The 23,506-nt window shown below is 43.9% G+C and overlaps 1 protein-coding gene across 5 annotated transcripts in view; it reads left to right on the forward strand.

Moving 5' to 3' along the window:
* Positions 1–1,714: 1,714 nt before the first annotated feature.
* CUL1 (cullin 1) overlaps positions 1,715–23,506 on the forward strand; it is a 102,263-nt gene continuing 80,471 nt past the window's right edge. The window contains exon 1 of one of the 5 annotated variants that reach the window (XM_035723188.1): positions 1,715–1,927. The gene's annotated coding sequence lies outside the window, so the exon portion shown is untranslated. Of the gene's footprint in view, positions 1,928–1,975; positions 2,141–2,231; positions 2,419–3,146; positions 3,275–23,506 lie in introns of those variants that run through there. The other 4 variants (XM_035723189.1, XM_035723187.1, XM_027573115.2 and 1 more) reach the window with 4 other exon arrangements.

Genomic DNA, 23,506 nt, shown 5'->3' on the forward strand with positions numbered 1-23,506 from the left:
AAGTTCTATTTTATTTCACTGGCTTTGTCCTAATATTCTAGTCCGAGACTATTTTGAACTTTGATTCTGACCTCTATCCAGGTAATCATCCCTCCAAATTTTGTGTCACCTGAAAGAGGGACATCCATTTTGCCGAGGTGGAGGAGAAAGAAGGAGGAAGGATTTTCTTGGAGCGGAAAGAGAGTAGATGCCCTTGATCTGTTAGGTCTAAGGCAAGGTTACCTGCCCAGAGTAGAAGTGGTATAGACGCAGCCTGGTTGTGAAGTGGCGGGAAAGCCAATGGAACAGTCTAGCTGCTAAGAAGGTTAGTGCAGATGGGTAGAGAGTAAAGGACAGAAGGAAGTTAACAACCAGGACCGAGGCAGGGAGAGGGTAGTATAGGTGGAGGAAATACTTCTACCAAAGAAATACAGAGAATGGGATAAACAAACAGTAAAGGGAAAGTTGGCCCACTCAGCTGGTATCTTAGCTGTGGGAGGCCGCAGACAAGGAGACCATATTGAATGATAACATTGAAGAACACGGGTTAGGGAAGATGAGACAGGCTATTGTCTGAGGAAAGCTCAGGTTCCAGTAAAGGGGAAGAAATGAAGATATAAATGAAGCCATGTCTGTATAGCGGAAAGCATCATCCACAGGGACAAGCCTTCCATTCCTACCTTCAGTCTTACCCTGTGCCCAAAAAAGTGGTTAAATATACGTAAATGTTCTTTCGACTAGGCTATTTCTAGGTATAGGATATACTTCCAAGAATTTTTAACCCCTTGCACAGGCTGAGGTTACACACTTCGGTGAAATGCAATACTTCTAAAGGTACTTAGGTGTTATAAAATACCACATTTCGACTGAAGGAACCACCTACTCCCAGTGGGATGTTTCTTCTAAGAAAAACCCATGTTACTCGGGATGAACTGTGGACTCTGGGATGAACTCCGCCTAGGATTTCTACCCCAAGGTCGTGCTAGAATCTCTGTCCTGTTTTAGTCTGAAGCAAAACAGGAAGTAAGTCACCACCTCTTTTGCCCAGATAGGCTCATTGGAAATCCCTCCTTGCTTGTTCATGGAGTTGGCCAGCCCTCGGGTATGTTGGGAACCTCGGTATTAAAGCAGGAGCCCCTCACTAAGTGTGAGGCAAGTCCATGCTTTGTCCACCCTCTGTCACCATAGGAAGCCCAGTGGCTATTTGTGCTGCCAATATTAGTATTTAGAATAGTTCAAGTACCCAAGTGCCGGTTAATTTCAAGGGAATGTCATTAACTACTTCAGGTTACAGGTGAAACATTTTCAGTCATCTCCTACCACCCACACACGTAAATCCTTATTCTCTTCTTGCTTTGTCTCTACAAAGATTAATGGTAAAGTGATTCTTTGTCATTTGCCAAAAGAAGGGTTGGTTAAAGAGTTTACAAAGGGAAGCCTCGCTGGGTTTTCCTTCGGAAACGATTTTAAAGAGAGAGACACACACAGATAAGCTCAGGCTTCCAGGTACTGATTGCTAAGGCCTGCAAGTGTAGAAGCTCGAGAACGCACTGCACGTTTCTTGGAAGTCTGTGCCTGGTTTTCAGGGCCACCTGCCCATCTCTGACTCGCTCCTCGGCCCCGTCGGGGATGCTGCGGGAGGCACATTAACCGGTTGTACTTGTGGTTGTGTTCCACGCTGGCTCGGGCTGTGCGTGGTATGTGCGCACAGGAGAGGGGCGGGAGGAGGTGCAAGACCCTCTCTCTCAGGGTGTTTTGGGGCAGTTTCTCCAGAGGCTGGTGCCCCCAACCTCAAAAGGTGACCCCTCCTCGTTAGGTCCGAAGTGGCGGGAAGCCGGGTCTTCTGAGGCTCCCAAAGGCGAGGGAGGCTCTAAAACCTGGAGGAGGATCCGGCGCGCCCGGCCGCGGATGGCGCGGGCGCTCAGGGGAAGGGGCCACCGGCTTTCAGGTAGAAACACGCCCCGCTCGCGGATCCTCAGCCGGTGCGGGGGGCGACCCCGGGGCAGTGGCCGCGCCGGGCCGGAGGTTTCCGGGCCCCTCCCGCGCCTCGGGCTTGTGAGGAGATGGCGGCGACGGTTTCCCGGCTCCCCCGCCCCGGACGCCGATGGCGGTGCGTTCCGGCCCTCCCCCACCAGCTTCTCCCCCTCGGTAGCCGGAGCCGGTGAGGCCGGGAGGGCGGGGAGCCGAGGAGGAAAGGCGAGAGGGCGGAGGTTGCGCGGTGCAGGCGGCGGCGGCGGCGGCGGCGGGAGGAGGAGGGCCGGCGGGCGGGCAGGGGAGGAGGAGGAGGCGGGAGCCGTGTCGCACGCAGCTCCAGGCGGGGCAGCCCCGGCGGCTGAGGGACGCAGCCAGACCTTGGCGGGACGGGGATTTAACCGGGGCCCGGGCTCAGCGATCAGGTGGAGACGTCGCCCGAGCCCTTCAGGCACCAGGGAAATGCGGGTGAGTGGCGGCGGCGCGGGGGCCGAGGGCAGGCGGCGGCGGCGCAGGCCCGGGCCGGAGCCGCGGTGTCGCAGTGACTGGGGCCGCGGCGGCCGAGCCTAGGCGCCCGGCGAGGCCTGAGCCGCCGAGCCGCAGCGGGGCGGAATGGCGGCCGGGCCGGGGGACTCGTGGGCGGAGGACGCTGGGGCGGGAGGGGAGCGAGCGGGGCCGGGCCCTGAGTCACCCCGGCCGGCTCGGGCCTGGCCGGGCCGCAGCCCCGGACGCGGGCTCCGAGCGGCCAGGCCTGGACTACGCACTGGGGTGGGGGGGGGGGGGAGCCCGATTCATCGCGCCCGAGGCGGCGGCCTTGTGGCGCCGGCCTCTCTCCCGGCCGCGACCGGGCTCGGGCTGCGGGGCTGGGCTGGCGGGCTAGCGGCCCCGGGCAGCCCGGGCGTTCGCGCCTCGCCTCCCCTCGGCCCCTCTCGTGCGGCGACCCCTTGGGGCGCCCGGGCCCGTGCCCTTTCTCCCCCACCCCCTCGGGACCGCTAGTCCCCTGTGCGTCTTTTTCTCCCCGACTCGTGCTCTCAAGAAAGTACTGGGTTCGCGCGCAGGAGGAGCCGCGGAGCCGGGCTCTGCTTTCCGGTTCCCCGCCCGCGACTCTCGGGGTCCCCGCCTGCATTGTTGCGACTGTGCAGGTCGCTATTATTGGGTAACAGTCGCCCCTTTGCCCCGTTCTCGGGGGAGCGGACCGGGGAGGCGCGCAGGGATGCGAGTGCGGCGGCCGAACGGGACGGAGCCCCCCGGTGCCCGCGAGTCGGGCCGGGCCTCGGCGCGCCCCCGGCCCTGCGCCCGGCGGGAGCGCGCGCTGACCCCGCAGGTAACCCGGGCGCGGGCGGCCGGCGTGGGGCGGGGTCGCCGCGAGCCTCCCTCCGCCACCTGTGCCGCGCTGTGTTCTGTGGACGAAATGGTTAAGCGAGAGGGAAGTGCTTTGTGAACATTCCTTGAGACTGATCCCCAAAGTTAAGGGTTTTCTGTCTTTAGCGAGCTCTTTGCCAAAAACAGGATTCTCTTTTCCGATTGGATCACTGGTGTTGCTTTTAGTTCGTACTTGGGGTTAGTGGTAAGTGTGCAAATACGGAACGGCAGTTAACTTACTCAAGTTATTTATTTGCTGTGTGTAATTGCCCTTCCCTGAAGTGGCGTTTAAGACAAAGTTAGGAGTGGAGTAAAGGGTCGCGCTGTTTTTGAAGTGCGCTTATCTAGTTGGTCCGAGGGTTGTGGGTTATTGTTGAGCTGAAATGCGCTTATCGGAGTGACAGAAAGGGAACTAAATTCACTTTTACTTCCTAGGACCTAAACCTAACCTAACACTCCGCAGCAGTGTGTGCAGTTTTAAGTTTAACACTTCATTTTGTGGCCACCTTGTTTACCTGATTTTTCTGAAATCCTGGGGAGTTTATGGCTTGTGTAGCAAGATAAGAAATAGTGTTTGAGAAGCAAAACCGGTTGTTTTGTTTTAAAAGAAATTTGGACTTTCTTTGTTTAAAAAGGGTTCTTGGATACCAGAAAAATTTTTTTTTTACATGGAGGTGCTGTTCGTTGCTTTCCATGGTAAGTCAAATAGTGGCATCGCATTTCCAATTCCGAAGTCCGCAAGCTTTAACCCTGCTATGCCCATTTTTGGAGGTTTCAGGAGACTGCTCATTAAGTTTGAGAGGGGTGGCTGAATTACTCTCTGAAAATATTAAGCCTTTTTTTTCCTCGTTGGCACCATCTTTTAAAAACGACTGTGCTAAAAAGAAAAGGAAACACTGTAGATACACTAGGATTTTAACTTATGGTACCCTCCCTCTCTCAGCCACATGCTCAGGTCCTTGCAGCCATGTCTCCCAGTCCTGATGTCTGGGAGGCCACATCAAGAGGCCTAAGCGACACATGAATGGCTGGGCTGATTCTGCAGTTTGCTTCCATATTATAAGCCCTAAGACTCCTTTGCTTCTTGCTGAATATTGTCTTCTAGGGGTAATTAACTTAGTGTTGATTGTCATTACAGCCTTTATACATTTCAGACTATGAATTCCTTGAAGGTAGGGGATATGCCTTATTTTTGCATCCCCAAAGTAGCAATAGAAGTTGGTATGTGAGTTGTTTTTTTGAATGAATGAATCTGGAATATTTCCGCCAGCGTTTGACCACTTCTGATGTGGGCTGCAGAAAACACGTCTTATGCTGGTAAGAATGCAAGTTTTATTATAATTGCTGTTACAGACCCCAGGATCGAATACAGTGCCCCAACAAAAAAAATGCTCAGGTTTTCTTTAGCTACGGAAATCCAGGAAAGTGGTAAGAAAAACAAGTGGCGAAACTTTAATTAGCTCTTCTTCCTTCAGAACTAGTTTTAAGGTGCAGCTTTTTATTTATTTATGCAAAAGATTGAAGTATTTTCCCCCGGGTTAAGTATTGCAGCCTTGCTTTTGAAATGAAATCTTGGTAGCTGAGGCTCTTTCTTCCCTGTTGAAGAGCTGGTGCACACCCGGTGGTGCTGCTGGAGTCGGATGTAGCCTCTCTTGAAGGAGAGACTTCTTGGGTCCTTGAGGGCCTTTGTTCAGAAATTCACTCCCAGTATACCCAGCAGACATGCTGTGCCTTTCTTTCAGTGTGGAAAATTAAAATGAATGTACTTTATTTTTTTAAAGATTTTTATTAAGTAATCCATCCAGTGTGGAGCTTGAACCCACAACCCCGAGATCGAGTTGCGTACTCCTCTGACTCAGCCAGCCAGGCGCCCCAAAATGAATGTACTTTAAATTGAGTTGTTACTTGCCATTCTTCAAATTAAATATGAGGGCCCAAAAAACTTAGGAGTGTGTTTGTATTTTTCTTGTTTGCTGTTTCAGCCTTGCAGAGTTCCCAAAACCACAGCCCTTGTATCTTCAGCAGCTGAGTCAATCTGGAAGAGAGAGGATGGCTTTGGGGGACCATGGGCTTGTTTTGAACTTTGTCTTTTACATATGCCTAGAGAAGAGAGTATACCATTTTTTTTTTTTTAAGATTTTTTATTTTACTTATTTGAGAGAGAGAGAGAGAACAGGGAAGAGGGTCAGAGGGAGAAGCAGACTCCCTGCTGAGCAGGGAGCCCGATGCGGGACTCGATCCCGGGACTCCAGGATCACGACCTGAGCCGAAGGCAGTCGCTTAACCAACTGAGCCACCCAGGCACCCGAGAGTATACCATTTTTAAGGGCCAATTCTACGTTCACTTTGCTCTTTTTTCTGATACCTGGTACTTTTTCAGTAAAGTGTGTTGTTTGCTTTTCAAAACTGAGAAGTAAACATTAAATGAAGAGTCAGATTTGAGTAAAACCCTTAACTTTATTCTGTTTCTAAGGACTTTCAGCTTCCTGTTTATAACATGTACATTCAATAATGCATGCTATAATCAGAATTATGATACTTAATGACGTTACAATTTTTATTCATACAGATATTTTCCAGCCATGTGTAACTTATTTATTTTTGCTTAGGACATTTTGCATAGAACATTTTGCTTGGTAGAGAAGACCTGGCTGGGGTCTAATTTGAGCTTAACTTTGCTGGGCCTCTGTTTCCTCATTTGTAAAATAAGACGGTTTTTAATTGATACTATTTTAAGATTTCCTTAGGCCTTCAGAGTGTGCGGATTCTGTGGGAATGTCATCGCTTTTAGCAGCATTTGAAAAACTGTCCTCTTCTAAAGCATAATCTTACTCATGTTGGAAAAACCGACTTGTGAAGCCTAAGTTTGATAGTCATTTAAATTTTTTTCCCTTGGGAAACCTGGATCAAGTAAGCAGAGTCCCCTCACTGGCTTCCACTCCTTGCTTCAGCATCACTGTGGTGGTTTTCCCGTGCTCTTTCGTCTGCTTCTGCTCCAGCTTCCCCTCTGTCTAGAGTACCACATCCCCTTCTGTCACCTGACAGACTCCTGCTCCTTCCACAGGGCTCCGCTTAGGCCCTGACTTCTCGTCCCATCCCATTTCTGGGATCCCGTGAGGCCCTGCCTGGGTCACTGTCCTGGCACTTTACCCTGTGACTGGACTTGTTGGCTTCTCCCACTAGACGGACCTCCGTTAGGGCTGGGAACGTTATGATATACATCTGCCCCCTGTGCCTAGCACCCTGCCTGCATCAACATTCATTTAACTCCTGCTGTGTTCAAGAACAAACACCCACCTGCAATCTTTACCAAACTTCGTGAAGTGTAAGGACTGTTGTCTGCTCTACCTTGCAGCGTGTAGGTGGAGAAGCTGAGGCTGTGAGTGGTTAAGGTCAGGCCTCCTAGTAGGTGGTGAGCCTTAAACAGGACAGAGGGACTCCAGAGCTCCAGCTTACAACCAGACGCTTCCTAAGTGTTTTATATGAAAGTGGAAGAAGAGATAAGAATGAAAATGCTTTAATGATTGATAACTGATAATTGATCATTAATGACAATTCATTAGGCAGAACTCTTTTGACCACCAAGCCTGAACTTATTCTTCTTGGTCTTTCAGTAACTGGTGTACAGTGAAGGAGAGTAAATGGACACTGGTGGGGATAGAAATGAACAGTTCTGGAACTTCGAACTCGTTGAATTGGGTGTGATAGGATTCATTGACCTTGCAAAAATCTATAAAACCATTTTAAGACTATTCAGATCTAACAAGTTGCAATTTTTAAAAAGACCTGTGAGAAAATATTTTGGAAAACAGGTTGTATGAAATGTGTGCAGCCATTTAAAATCTGTGTGCATAAAGTGTGTATGCACTCGTGAAAACATTTAAAGTAGTACAAAAAGGTTATAATTTTAGGGTGTGAACTTGTGTGCTTTTTAATGTCGTCTTTAAAATTTTTTTAGGAAACAAAAGATAATACAAATAATCTTAGGATGGCGAAGGCCTCTCCCAGCACAACACCAAAAGTGGGAACTGTAAAGGAAAAAAATTCTGTAAGGAAAAAAATCAGAATTATTAAGCTCCTGTATGCTAAAATACCATAAAGAGAATAAGGGCAAGTAGCAAACTGAGAGAAATATTGTGACTTAGAAGCAGTTTAACTTTCCTTACTATATAAAAAGAGGGCTTGTAAACCAAGAGGATAAAAGAAGGAGCAGGAAACATGAAGAAAGTTTCAGCTTCACCAGCAGTACTCCTAGAAATGCCAGTCAGTGAGATACAGGTCTTAAAATTTTTGGCCTAGAAGAAAAAATAAAGCACTTCTGGTGAGGGTATGGAGAAATGAACCCACTCATACGTTGCTAGAAAGAGTAATTTAGTATGACTTTTCTGAGAGAAATATGTGACAAACGCTTAACAAATATGTGTGCCTTTTGAAATAGCTAATCTGCTTCTAAAGTTTACTCTGAGAAACTGATGAGTAGATTAATACTTTGTCATGAGAACACTTATTTAACACCCTCTTTGAGCATGTTTTCAGTTTTTTGCTACTAAGGATGATTATTTTATCATTTTTAGATAACTTTGCATTTCTGTAATTCTGTATTTAATGATTCAGTGAATATTAAATGACAGAAACATGCTATAAAGCAATAAATGTAATGTCTAAAATTTTAGGTTGTTGGTCTATGAGTGTATACATTTAGAAAAGGGGGGGGGAATCCTAAACCAAAAAGATAATAGTGATTATCTCTGAGCAGTGGATTTATGGGTTATTTTTAGTTTAGTCTTGTTTTCATTTTTTCCTCCAGTTTTCTACAGTGCACATGTATTTATAGTACAGTGAAGTAATTGATAGAAACAACCCAAAAAAGGCCAGTAGAGCCAGCGGGACTCCTTGCCAGTGAGGTGTTTCTGCTTGGTGTCGTGCTGAAATGGCCTCGGTGTTGGCTTTGCAAGCCATCCCTGTGCAGACGTGCAGGCACGGACCGTTCAGTGTGTGAGGGCAGGGCCACCAGATCGTCCCCCCCCAACCCCCGCGTTCTTCAGGTCCCCTCAGATTTCATGCTCTCCGTGAACCCTCTTAATCTCGTGAAACTCATTTATGTTTTGATATTTTATTACAACACGGAATTCCATACTGACCAATTGTCTTGAGTATGGAAGCTTCCTTAGTGACACTGTGAACTTCCTGTCCTTTTTTTGCTTACTTCATAACTCCTAGTAATAGTAGGTGCGTTTTTAGATTGAATGTGTAAACCTGTTGTCGTGCTTCATATAAATTTGCTAAAAATTGGAAGAAAAATTTTTTGACACACCTTGTGCTGTAGCTTGGAAAATTGAAATGTAACCATTGACTTAAGAAACGTATTCTAAATGACAAATGAGGAATGCCGTTGGAATGATGGGAAAAGGGGTGCACAGAAGGACAGCACCAAATGCCAGGAATAAAATGCCTTTACTATGTAGAAATTAGTTAACCATATACTAACTGAAATAGTTAAGTGTGCCCGAGGAGCTGCCGAAAGGCCGGAGCTCAGACTCTCCCCCCCCCCCCCCCCACAGGATGGAAGGAGGCCTGCTTTGGCCAGACTGGAGGACGTTTGGCTTGTGGGAGGGTGGAGAAGAGAAAGTCCAAGAGTGGTTTCTTCTAACTTCCACCATGTTAAAGATTTAAAATCCATGAAAAATTTCCTTGCAGGTCCATCTTACATGTAATAATACCGCTATTTACTCAGCACTTAATATGTGCCAGAAATCAGGCCAAACCCACACTGGTGACTTTGGAGCTGCTCCCCCTCAGCTTTCTGCTTCTTGCCTCACTTTGGACAGAAGCCTTTTTTCCGTGTTCCTGGTTGATGATAGCCAAGGACACGGTGCCGGAATGTTTTATGAGTGCTCAGGGACTCCCCCCAGTCAGTGTCTGTCCTGTTTGATACAGTGAAGAAAGACTCCCAACAGGGGGACCCAGAAAACACAAAGCCAGGGAAGGCTTAGTGATGCTGAAGATATTCAGGCTGTTGAGCAGTTTGCCCAGAGTCCTCCCTTCAGTGGTACCTTCATAAATGTTCTGTGTGTAGGGGACTTGGCCGTGTGCGGGTTGTTTTGTAACATCGAAAGTTTAGCTGGGGCATTTCTCTGGTGAGGCATATCACGCATATAATCACTCTTATATGGTGAAGCTTTCTATGCTTTTGTTTTTTTGTTCATTTTTGGGTCACTTTTTATAATGAAGGTGCTCAGCTTTACTACACGTTTACTACACATGTTACTGCATTTTCAGTATTTTTATTTGTTTAGAACAATATTTGCCCGTCTATGTTTGGTGACATGTAAGGTATGAGGGTGGGAGGGAAGATCTGTGAATAAATGAATTTAGGAAATGCTGGGCTGCATATTGAGGGACCTTTAATATGTTAATATATGTTGCCGTTACAGGGAGATCTATATCTTACAGGGGATTTATGTCTTACAGGGTGTGTGTGTCTGTATACATATGAGGTGTACCCTTAATTTAACAGAGCCTTTGAGGGAAGAGAACCCTATTACCATATTAAAGAGCGCACTTTGTTTTGTAGAACACATACTGATTTTAGAACCATAGAATGAAAAATATGTGCCTTGGAGTAGCAAGTAATAGTAGTAAATCGACGTGTTCATTTTTGGTCTGTCTTTGGTGAAGCACTGATTTGAGTCTGGAAATGCTTGTGTTTGGAGCAGTGTGGGAAGTGACGTAGAGACTGCAATCCTAATGAATACAGTTAGATGTGTAGTTGTCTAGAAACGATTTCTGCTTCACTTTATTCCATGTCTGAATCCTAAATGCTGTTACAGAAGTAGCAGAAAAAAATTTTTTAAGTGCATGGATTAGCCTTAATCTATAATCACTGCTGAGGAACAACAACAAATCAAAGTGTATCACTCACATTTTCTTGGTGGTGTATTAAAAGTACTTTAAAACCTGGAAGGTAATGGTTTATGACATTAACTACAAAGATATTTCAAAAAAATTTTTTTCTTTAAAACTCTTAACTCTCTGGACTAGAAAAACATTTCAGTCCACTGAAAATCAGACTTCATGTCTCTTTATTCTCCTAGATTCTTCCCTGGTGTGTGACATTGGTTCCCCTGCATTTCCAGCTCCGTGGTTTCCAGAGCGTGAACAGTGTTCCAGGAGACATCAGATTCGTTTGGGAAGGTCCATTTTCTGGAGCATTTCGGCCTCTTTAAGGAGGGGGATGCAACATGCAGTGATTCCCAAAGTTCTTGGCCGGGTCACCCTTTTTCTTGAAAGATCTCTTAACATTAGAGACTACTTTGCTCTCCTAGTTCTATCTTTTCTTCTGATGAACATTCAGGAGATCCCTCTTTGACTTGATTCTCTGTTCTAGTTGATTCTCCTGTCGGGCTTTCCAGTTTTGTTTGGCTGAAGCAGTTGTGATGGTTCTAACTGTTGGCTCACTGGCCTCCTGCTGAGCTTCCCTTGGTCATCCTCCTGTCTGTCCTTAGGGCTTTCTGTCTGGCTGCCCCGCCCTGACTTCCATCTCCGCTTGCCCCAGGCTCCCCTCTTGCTCCGTAAGCCGAGTCCAACTTCTCTCTTGCTAGCATTGTTATCTGAGACTTCAGTATGTTCCTCTCGTGTCCCTATTCAGTGCACCCCCAGTCTTACCAGTTCTTTCTTCAAAATGCTCTGTACTCCCACCTTCTTTTTTGGTTCTAGCACCAGCTTTGTATTGCGCGCTGCTTCACCTGTATTCAGGATCTGCTGGGGGTCTGGTGACTGGAGCCTGCCCCCGGTGGGTATTTGAGTCACTGTGATTTGGTAGAGCGGGCTCTGCTTTTGGTTCTTGACGGCCCTTTACCTCGCAATCCCATCCCCTCCACAGAAGCTAAGAACAGTACTGCCAGTCCAGCCCTGGGCACAAAACTAGCTCGCTGCCTGGCGCACTCGACAGCAGGCTGCTTGGGTGGGTTTCTGGCTGTTTGTCCCGTTCTGATTCTTCAAACTGGGAGTATGATTTCTATAATAAAACAATGGAATTTCAACAAACCAGCCAATTTGGGGGAGTTCTGTTAACTTTGAGATTTTACCTGCAATGTAGAAATTTTCTTTTGGTAAGGCTGATTTTTGAAAAATGTCAATGGTGAAAGAATTCAGACTAACCAACAAGCCATGTTACAGTAAAAGTTCCTTTTGAACGTCTAGATGTGGTGTAAGGTAAACATCCACATTGCTTTTTTTGGTAGATATATTAGGGGTGTGTGTGTTTGTAACTAGGACAGTAGATTCCCTTAATAGTTGTAGTGAAAAGTAATTTTAAAACACATTCAGATGACTCCCTTGGCAGCAGTGAAGGGGAACTACAGTTTCACATTAGAAAGAGGATTTTTTTTTTTCAAAATGAGGAGAGGGTTTTGTTTTATTGAAGGTGTTAGTATAGATTAAGTGAACACGTACATACTGTGTGTGGTTTGAAAAAAGATTAATCCTAAAATGTGCTTCTTTCTATAATTCATTGCACTTATACCTTGCATAAGTTGGTTTCTTTGCAAAGTGTTGATGTGTAAGTTTTATTTAAGAAACTTGAGTTGTTTGTGAAGCCCAAGCCCTCTGAAGTGTCCTTTTTTTTTTTTTTAAGATTTATTTATTTGAGAGAGCGTGCGCATGGGAGGAGGGGGAGAGGAAGAGAAAGAGAGTCTTAAGGAGGCTTCATGCTCAGCACGGAGCCTGACATGGGGCTCCATCTCACCTGAGATCATGACCTGAGCAGGAACCAAGAATTGGATGCTTAACCAACTGAGCCACCCAGGTGCCCCCTTTTTTTTCAGATTTATGTGTGGGTTTTAATTATTGTAGAGGTGCAAGAGAGGCATTTTATTTCTTTTGCTCCTAAATAATAACCTGCAAAATCACCAGTTTTTTTTTAAAGATTTTATTTATTTATTTGACAGGGACACAGAGAGTTTTATGGTGACTACAAAAACCAGTTAGTTGTACACCCTATAGAGAAATTCACTACAAATTTTTGCAACTAGAAAGAAATATCTTGACTCTGAGCAGTTCAGTGTTTTGTTTTGTTTTGTTTTTTTTAAAGTGAAAATACTAGGAGCTTAAGCCGGTTTTCAGAATCCTCTTAGGGGAAGCTGGTATTTTGGGTTTACCACATTTTTCCCTTTGTTATGGATATGGCCAGATTGTTTCGAGTCAGGATGGGGAGCAAGATTTAAAAGGAAAAAAAAGCCCCCTCTCACCTGCCTCCAAAAAAAAACAACCCTCTGTTACTGAATTTATCATCAAATGGCATGTTTTCATGAGGTTAGAAGATGTACTCAAATAATTGACAGACAGAATTTAATTTTACATTTGATTGACTCAACGCCTTGGTTTAAATACACATAATTGTGTATTATGTATCCTCACCATACCTTTTCCCCAACATTTATAATGTCAGAAAATATAAGTATTTGATGTAGTAGCTACCGAGGACTTTTTCGGCAAGCTTTTTATCTGGTACAGCAACTGAACATGTGCACAGAAGGGGGTGCAGATCTCCGGCAGGCGGACCCACAAGAGCAATAGGTGGTATTAAGCTCCTAGTAACCATAATAATCAAGACCATTGTCCACGCACTGGGAGTGTTTCACCTAAAGGAGGAGGATTCTTGATTTCTCTTGGTATCTTCAGGAAGGTGAATAAACTGTTAGAATGTATTCAAAACAAATCAAAATATAAAAGCTGTAAATCAGAGTGTTGAGGTAGGACTGTTTATCCTTTTTTTTTTTTTTATTGAGGGGGTGAGGGAGGGAGAGAGAGAATCTTAAGCAGGCTCCACCCCCACACAAACCCCCCACTGCCCGCCAGCATGAGCTCAATCTCAAGACCCTCAGATCCTGACCTGAGCTGAAATGAGAGTTGGGCGCTTAACTCACTGAGCCACCCAGGCACCCCTGTTTATCCTTTTATGAACCAATTTTTCGTGAAATGGGAAGTGTCTTTGAAAGTTCTCTCAGCCAGGGAAAATTGCTGACCGGAATTTTTGACTCCGGGTTGAATTATTTTTTCTTAATTTTTTTTTTTTAAGTGATCTCTGCCCCCCAGCATGGGACTTGAACTCATGACCCTGAGATCAAGAGTTGCATGCTCTACAGACTGAGCCAGCCAGGCACCCTCAGAGTTGATTTTTTGGTATTAGTGGCAAGAGAAGTGATGATTGAAAAAACCCAGATTAGATGACCGTCTTGTTCCCCTAGAGATGGGGCGGCTTTCACAGTCTGCTCATTTAGCAGGTGGTATTTCAAGGTTTAGCACTCACCCACTAGGGGTCAAACTGTTCACACATGTGGAAAATTTGGAAATTAGTTGAACGGCGTTGTGGGAACTATGAGTTGAAACTTCATTTAAATGAAGGTTACAGCTGTTGTGGTAAAATAATGCACCCTTTACCAAAGCAGCCCTCGTGCATGAACCTTTCCAGGAGCAGGCGGCATGTGATTGTGCCTCCCCAGCTGACAGTTCATGTCTACATACACACCCTCAGTGGCCTGAACATGTTTCCTGTACCACCAGTATCCTGGTCATTTCAGGAGGGAATCATGCCTTGCGGTTTGTGTTTGTGTATCTGTGTTAGTCTGGGTCCTGAAAATGCTGCGGCACCAAGACAGAAATTTCTTGGGTGCTGGTGAGCAGTGAAAGCTCTTTAGTAGTGGGTTTTCCAAACTTAGTGGATTCAGTATGACGGAAGCTCACCCATTAACTAGTAAGATAGATGAGAAAGATTTTTCAAGCCAGTATTTTAAAGCATTCTGTTAAAACAAACCTATTTGGTGGTAAAATGAAAGATTCAGGTGAGTCTTAAGAAAGAATGAGATTTCAAAGAAAATTTGAACCTCTGGCAACTGCTTCTGGTTTTATCCCCAGGTCCATCAGAATACAAAGCTCCCACCGCCTGATGAAAGATACACTTCCACTTCCGTGGGAATCTTTGGAAAGTACTGCCCTTGGTATTATCCATTATCAAGGATATTCAGAAATTTTCAGGCAACATTAATTTACCTCTTTTTGACTTAAAAGATAAGCATGCTAGCTCTGACATTTCTCCCCTGAGAAGTTTTTGTTGTGTTTTAAATTAAGTACCACTGTTAGGATTATCCAGGATACCTGATAACCTTTGTAGAAGTGTTACTGCGAATAGAATAGTAGCGAGTGCTTACTATGTGCCAGGTGCTCTTCTAAATATTTTATTTACATAACTCACCTTGTCCTTTCAACAACCTTGTCACATAGGTACTGTTATTATCCCCATTACAGATAATTATAGGCACAGAAGGTAAGGAATCTGCCCAAGCCCACAGAGCTAGTGAGTTGCGAAGCTAGAATGTTGAGGTCCCACAAACATCCACACACATTTATATATTTATATATAAAGCACAGTATTTGAAAAAGTCCTGTCCGGGTGTAATGTTGATCCATGCTTCCTGAATTGTTTCTACAATAAGAAACACATTTTGTAGGAGAACCCCAGACACCCACAGGCATAACTGAAATAAAAGATACACTGAGTAGGGGCGCCTGGGTGGCTCGGTCGTTAAGCATCTGCCTTTGGCTCAGGTCATGATCCCAGGGTCCTGGGATGGAGCCCCACATTGGGCTCCCAGCTCCACGGGAAGCCTGCTTCTCCCTCTCCCACTCCCCCTGCTTGTGTTCCCTCTCTTGCTGTGTCTCTCTGTGTCAAATAAATAAATAAAACCTTTAAAAAAAAAAAAGATACACTGAGTAATACTTCTTGTGTTCTATGAGCTCTTTTTTTCTATTTCACTTTTTTAAAAAGTTCAAATTGCCATTTACTAAGTTGATGTCACGATTCACACATTACGGAATTGCAGCCCTCAATTTGAAAAACATGTAGATAATCCTGACCAAATGTAATCCCATTTTCCTTTGTTTTAAAGTGAGTGAAAATGCTTGGAAACAAAATATGTGCCAGCGCCAAGTGAGATCCTTGAATAAATGTGCTTTGTGCCAAAGCTGAAATTCAGTCTTTAGCAGTGGAAGCTAGTTTCTGTGGACAAACCCGTCTGTACTGCACCTGTTAAGTAATCAGTGTCTGGTCTTCTGCAGGTTTCCATGTTTTCTAAAGCACTACCCTAGTGAAGCTCAGGGTGCCCTACTTGGAGGTCACATGGTAATTAAAGTAGGAAGGGTCTATATGCTGACTGAATTGAGGTTCCGTTATGTGGATTTTTAGGATTTAAAAGGACTCTCGTGTTAATTAATTGTTCAAGTACCCAAGCATAAGAGCAAAAATTGTTTAATTCTGAAGATGTTCATGGGAGAAAATTCTGCACTTAATGACATCTGAAATTTCTCATAATTACAAAATCATGTGTGTGGGTGTGTTGGGGAATGAATTGATTTAGCATGTGCATATATTTATATTATATAATTAGAAAGACAAAGATTGAACACAAGAAGGCAACTATATTAATTCATTTAGTATGAGGTTGAGGGCCTGCTAATTTCAAACCTCTGCTGGTGTTTAGAGAGTGAGAGAAGGCAGAGAGAACCAACCGGGAAACTTGAAATCCCTTTGCCCCGTACTGGTGGGTCCTGGCCTTGTTTCTCAGCTTTTTAAAGCCGTCAGTTTTACATTTTTTATGGCTTGTTTCAATAATTGTTTTCATAATCCTGCATAAATTCTATCCATCATATAAATGTTGTATCCTCTACACACACACACACACACACACACACACACACACACACACACACACACACACAGTTTCTGTGCCAGGAGAAAATGAAAGGACACGTCAACAATCATGCTGCAGCCTCTCTCTTTACTTTGTAGTAGTTCTGTGTGCTGATTGGCCGAGTGGGCTTCTGTGTCGGTTTTTGTTTAAGTACCATCGGGGATTCACGTGTGTTCTTAAAATCCTTGGAGTAGTAAGTTGACCAGTATTTCTGGAGCACTTGGAATGCGCCACGGCCTTGTGCTTGGTGCTGAGGATTCGACTGTGAACGGGGTGCCTGCCCTCCAGCCACAGAATAGTCCTGGGAGAGATGTTCTGTTGACAAAGAAGGACCTTTCGTTATCTTTTCTGTTTTTATGGTAACAGAGGTGTAAAATTCATTCACTGAAACCTCCATTACTCAAATAACAATAATGAGCAAAATAGCCTTATTCTGAGTTCAGGAAAATAAGCAAATATAGTATTTGATATATGCTTTTTGTTTACTCATGTTTTCCAGATTATAAAATACAAGTGTATTTCATGAGTGAAATATAAAAATAAAAAATGAGCCTCTACTTCGTTTTTTTTCCCCCCAAAGACTTTTTTTTTTTCAGAGCAGTTATAGGTTCACAGCAAAATTAAGGAGAAAGGTACAAAGATTCCCCCATGTACCCCTGTGCCCCACATACAGCCCCTCACCCTGTTATCAGCATCTTGCACCAGGATGGTACATTTGTTAAAATCTACGAACCTACGCTGACACATCATAATCACCCAAAGTCTGTAGTTTAGGACATTAGGGTTCACACTTGGTGAAGTACATTCTATGGGTTTGGACAAATTTATAATGACATGCATCCACCATTATAGTATGATGCAGGGTATTTTCACTGCCCTAAAAATCCTCTGTGTTCTGCCTGTTTAATCTCCCCCCAACCCCAAATCCCTGACAACCACTCTGACCTTTAAACTGTCTCTGTAGTTTTGCCTTTTCCAGAATGTCATATGGTTGGAATCATACAGCATGTTAGCCTCTTGAGATTGGCTTCTTTGACTTTATGATATGCCTTTAAAGTTCCTCTGTGTCTTGGCTTGATAGTTCATTTCTTTTTAGTGAAGAGTAATACTACATTGTCTGGATGGACCACAATTTATTCATGCATTCATCTACTGAAGGACATCTTGGTTGCTTCCAACTTTTGGCAATTAGGAATAAAGTTGATGTAAACATCCTAGCACAGATTTTTTTTGTGGATGTAAGTTTTCAACTCCTTTAGGTAAATACCCAGCAGTGGATCTTACAGTAAAAGTATGTTTAGTTTTCTAAGAAACCACCAAACTGTCTTCCAAGGTGGCTGTACCATTTTGCATTCCTACCAGCAATGTTTGAGGGTTCTTGTCGCTCCATATTCTTGCCAGCGTTTGGTGGTGTCCGTGTTCCAGATTTTGGCTGTTCTAATAGGTGTGTGGTGATACCTCATTTCAATTTGCATTTCCCTGATGACACATAATCTGGAACATTCTTTCATCTGTTTGTTTGCCATCAGTATATCTTCTTTGGTAAGGTCTTTGGCCCATTTTTTAACCAAGTGGTTCTCTTACTGAGTTTTAAGAGGTCTTTATATATGTTGGTTAGCACTCCTCTATAAAATGTGTCTTTTACAGATATTTCTCTCACCTGTGACTTGTCTTCTCATCCTCTCGACATTCAGGTGTCCTCCACTTTTATTTTTAAGGAAGGTTTTACAAATACTACATGAATAATGTTCAACATATTAAAGATGTCCTAGTATTTATGTATTTAATGGGTTTTAATCATTTTCTGGCTAACATCAGTTGAATTAGATGGCTCTTTAAAGATGACCTACCCCTGAGGCACCTGGGTGGCTCAGTCGTTAGGCATCTGCCTTCGGCTCAGGTCATGATCCCAGGGTCCAGGGATTGAGCCCCGCATCGGGCTCCCTGCTCTGCGGAAAGCCTGCTTCTCCCTCTCCCACTCCCCCTGCTTGTGTTCCCTTTCTCGCTGTGTCTTTCTGTCAAATAAATAAATAAAATCTTAAAAAAAAAATTACCACCTTTACTGTATTTTAGAGGGAAGAAAGCAGGCTATCAATTGGGCAAATTCTGCTGTGTACCAGGCATAGAACTAGGCATTTTGACATCTGATGTTTCTAAATCTCCAGTTGGTATTTGGGTCTTTAATTTAAAATGAGTTAACAGAATTAGAACTGTCATGGCTTCTAAGTGAATCTGATTAGCAGTGCCCACTGGATTTTGGTTCTCTGTAGTGTCTCTTTGTAGTGGTTGGCATAGTATTTTCTCAGTCCCAGCTGGGGGTGATCTGAGTTGGGGAGTCATCTTGATGAGATTGCCAGAGGAACCCCTGGTAGAGGGCAGGAAGCATGAATGCAGGCAGAATATAGTCAACTTTATACCAGACATTGAATTCAGGGTTACAATAAGTTCAACTCTAAGTCCCGCAGAGAAGTTTTACTAGGAGACCACTGTCGTAAATAATTATCGTTGGTTGTACTTTATTTTTTAATACGGTATGTGGTTTGTTTTGGAAGCTGAAGCATGATGGTTGTCATGTCCATTTTCAGTGATAAGTTTGTAATATTTATGCCTATATGCTGGCTTTAGAATTTAAAAGGAAAGTTCATGCCTTGCTCACACTTTGATTCTGTCATGGTGAATGGGGGTCGTAAGTCAGCACATGATCCCAGCTAGTGCAGGAACCCTCCTGTGACACCAGATACTGGGAGAGGCAGGCTTCTGTTGGATCTCGTAGCAGCGTGGAGTCCAGCATTGTCTCACATCACTTTGAGTGGGCCACTTTCACCTGGCTGTAGCTTGGCTTCTGCTCTTCATCGAAGACCACCGTTTCCTGCGACTGCCGCCATCAGTGACTTCCTCACCATAGACCTTTTCCTTGATTTATCCCAAGCCCTTGACACAGTCAAGGACGAGATGTTTCAAACTGTCCTCCTCTGGCTTCTGTTTTCTGGCTTTCTGGTCCCCCTTAACCCGGGGATTCCCTGCCTCTTGCAGCACTTTTTTGTGGGGGACTCATTTTCCCTGTGCCCTTTAAATAGAAGCTTCAGTCCTCATCTTTATTAAGTTTGTTCTTATGCTTTCAAGATTTTATCTGTCGATGCAAACAACTTACTTTTTTATGAATTACTGAATTCATTTTTTCAGGTGTGATTTCCTTTGGGCTGCAGTTCTGTATTTTTAAATTGCCTTGGGTATTTTCATTTTGGTGTTATTTTTTAAAATCACTTCACATTCAATATATTAAAATTAAGCTCTTCATTTTCCCTCTAGATTTAGGCTTCTTAACATAACATCTCTCTTAATAACATCACCTTTCTCTCATGAGGTTGTTTCTCTTTAACTCCCTTTAACCCCTGGGGTTTTGCCAGCATGAGAACTTGCTCAGTGAGTGTTGAATTTAGTGATATTAAAGATTTCATGTAGACAGATTTATGAGTGTCTGGATGATCATTTCACCTAGAACTGCCATGAGACTTTGTGCTTATAAGTTCGTATTTATTTACAATTATAGTGTTGAGCCTCTGGCTGGCTCAGTCGGTTGAGCATGCGACTCTTGATCTTGGGGTCATGAGTTTGAGCCCCACGTTGGGCATGGAGCCTACTTAAAAAAAGTACTTTACAATTATATTGTTGCCTAAAGCAACAATACCTAAAGCAGAGGGTGTAATGTTTTGGTAACTTTTTTTAATCATGAAAGATGTCAAATAAAGTATAGCAAACATGTCTACCACCGAGAATTTGTTAACATAACACATGTTAGTGTATTTAACATTATTTCCTACTTGAGATCTGAGTGAGTTTTATAACTACTGTAATTCCAAAGTATTGATGAACATACTGTCAATAACTGGCAAAGAGTAATGAAAATATCTGCATTTCTTGGTACATTCAGAGGTATTGCTAAAATTACTGTGATCCATTGCCTACATTCATGATCAGAGGAATTGCCAAGTTTCAGCTAGAGTTGAGTGAAAAATAAATGTAATTTTTTCCCATCTGTAATCACAATGCCCCTGAATTCTGTCCATGACCCGCACTGAAGTCTCACCTCCACCCTCCCCAATAGGGAACATTTTTATTAGTTTCTGGTTTATCATCCCTTTTTTTTTTTTCTATTTGAAAAAGAAAAATGTGTCTATAAGTGCATGTTGGTATTTACTTCCCTCGTGCACAAAAGGAGCCATGCTTTTTTCAGTTAATGCGCACACAGACCTCCCTGTGTTACCCGCCAGCCAGCGGAGGTCGCCGCCTGCCTTCATCACAGCACAGTGCTCCATTGTGTGGACATGCCATCCTTAAGTCCGGTCCCCCAGTGATGGATTTTGGGTGGATTTTCAGGCTCTTGCAGTGACTGAACTCGAGTTTACAACCTCTTGTGGGTTTGGGCCACTTTATTCCGGGGATAAAGTGCTAGACGTGCAATTGCTGGCTCAAAGGGTAACAGCATCTGTGAGCTGGTCAGACACAGCCTAGTGACTGTTTGGGTCATGGAGTGTTCCCATCAGCAATAGCTAAGTTTGTCTGAATTTTCAGTGCAAGGTCTGCCAAATTCTGGAATCCAGAGATCAATTTTGGGAAGTTAGAAAGTACAGGTTTGAGAGGCAGGCCTTTGCAGGCCCTGTTCGTTCCTCCCTGTGCACCCATTTGCGGTGCCCCCGCTACCGCAGCACCTGCTGATGGTGGGGGGCTTTGGCGGCTGGCCTGTCTTTTCCCATTGCAGGGAGTTGAGGTCCAGCCTCTCTCTCAGCTCTGATCACCTCCGGGTTTGTTTCTCTGCCTGTAAGTCCTTTTTGATCCCAGGTCCACAGAGCTGTCTGGCTGACGTCTCCAAAGTCCCATCACACGTGTGGCTTCCCTGCTCAGAAACCTTCCAGAGCCCTGCTGCCCCCTCTGAACAAAGGCCTGGCGTCCTGTGCCTGCACACCCACTTTCTGCCTCTGCACACCCCTCACCCATCCTCACGCCACTCGTTTTTCTGCCTCATGCCCTTCATCCCTCGTGAAACACCCTTCCTGTTCTCTCCTGCTGTTCAAATCCCTGTTCATCCCTGAGAAATAGTTCAAAGCTATAGTTCTTATATAGTTCTTCATAGTTCTTATGAAGCCGCCTTGATCCTTGCAGCCAGGATGATTTCTTTCAGACCCGCTGAGCTCATATTGCAGTTTATGTCTATGTCTTTAATGTGGCAGTAAATCATATATGCCATGGGACATCTCCAGTAGCTTCAGCTCAGCTAAGCCTTTTAAGTTACATTTTCACTTGTTCATATATGTTGCAGGGGAATATAAGCCCCTCTATTGGCAGCATCTTAAATAGCAGTCCTGAAAGTACTCTTTGGGATAGAACACTCGATGATACTGCTGTTTGTGCTGAGGGGCCTACTTGTGCGGCACCTGGTCATCCTGTAGAGAGATACATTCCTTTTTTGTGAATGAACTGAATTTGACCCATAAAAATTTATAGCTAGCATGCTTTAAAGATGCCTTTTTTTTTTCTTAACAGCTTTATTGAGGTACAATTCACATGCCATAAAGTTCAGTTGTTTTTAATGTATAATTCAGTGATTTTTAATAAAAGCTACTGGGTTGTGCAGCCACCACATGATCAATTTTAGAACCTTTCCATCATCTAGGAAAGATCCCGTATACCTATTTGCGGTCACTCTCCATCCCCACCCCCAGGCAAGCAGCACTCTACTGCCTGTCCCTAGGGCTTGCCTGGACTGGACCTTTCATGTAGTAAAGGGAATCACATAATGTATAGTATTTTGCATCTGGTTTTCACTTAGCACGATGTGTTTGAGGTTCATCCATGCTGTCCTGTAGCACATATCAGTACTTCGGTCTTTATTGCCAAATCGTGTTCGTTCTTTTGTATGACTATGACATTTTGCTTGTCCATTCACCTGTTAACTGGACATTTGGGTTGTTCCACTTTTGGGCTATTATAAAAATGTGCTATGAATATTTGTACGTAGGTCTTTGGGTAGACATATGTTTTCTTGTGTTTTGGGTGGATACCTAGCACTGGAATTGGTGGGTCATATGGTAAGTTTATGTTAACTAAACCGGTCTTGTAATGCCCCAAATGTTTAATTACTGGCTTTGAGTAAAGATATAAACAAGGCAATTCAAGCACTTAAGATACATTCAGATCTTAGGAATTTTGGTTTGAGAACTAGCAGAACCCACTCCATGTGGCCATGTGTTTCTATTGCTTCTCTTTCTTTATAGCTATGGATTTAAAGGTTTTGAATGACTTTAAATAAGTAGATAATTCAGGTAATGTCTCTAAAAGCCATGTATTAAGATACTAATTGAAATTTTTTATGCTTGTCAACTGCAATTGTTTGAACATAATTGCAGTTGTTCCCTTAGTTTTATATAGAAATGGAATAATATAGTAAGTATAAAGTTTGCAAGCCTTGAAATTCAGTAATGAAATCATGTAGACTTATCTAAGGTGATAAGTGTCCTTCCTGATAGATGTACAAGTAGAACCCTGATTCTGGAATGTGCAAATTGTTGGCCTGCATTTATAAGGTATTAGCCCCTCTTCTAGCATCTTTAAGATTACTTCTTTTATTTGGGGGGTGGGGTGCGCTGAGGGAGAGGGAGAAAGAGAATCTTAAGCCAGCTCCGTGCCCAGTGCACGGCACAGATGCAGGGCTGGATCTCATGATCCTGAGATCAGGACCTGAGCCAAAATCAAGAGTTGGAGGCTTAACCGAGACACCCAGGTGCCCCAAGATTCCTTCTTGATTAAAAAGGTTACACATTTAGATAGTTAACATTCAAGTACTAATTAATGAATATTCAAATAAAATAGTTTTAAATAAATTTGGGGGTGTAAGTATAAATGTCCATTTCATGAATTTGCTAGCTCTTCCTCGATCTTTTTGTTTGCAGTCAATTGGACTTGTCAATACACATTCATATCATGAAGTTGTCACTTGTCGTTTTGCATGGTTCCTTTCGAAGCCAGGTTGTAATCTCTTGGTGGCATGCTTCTTAAGGAAGTGGAGTAAGAAATTTCTACCCCTCTAAAGAAGCATTGTGGGATGGGGTGATGGAAAGAACATGGCTTTAGACTCTAAACACTTGGGTCTGAGTCCTTGCTACTTACTTGCCGTGACTTTGGGCAGATTACTTAGTATCTTTGAGCTTGACTTTCCTCACTTGTAAGAGATGGTACCATGCAGAGAATATAGTTACTGTAAGGATTAAATGAGAGTACTAAGGCTGCTGTTGGCACATCCTAGCTTGCAGTAAATATCAGGTCCTTCCTTTCCTTACACAGTTAATAAACTGACCTGGAGTGGTTGCACTTGGTGCGCGCTGGGAGTGGTCATGGTTGTGGTGGAGTGTAGACAAAGGTCACTGGAGTTAATTCACTTAACAGAATGAATG

Source organism: Zalophus californianus, chromosome 12 (assembly GCF_009762305.2).
Source record: "Zalophus californianus isolate mZalCal1 chromosome 12, mZalCal1.pri.v2, whole genome shotgun sequence".
In the NCBI taxonomy this organism is placed as follows: Eukaryota; Metazoa; Chordata; class Mammalia; order Carnivora; family Otariidae; genus Zalophus; species Zalophus californianus.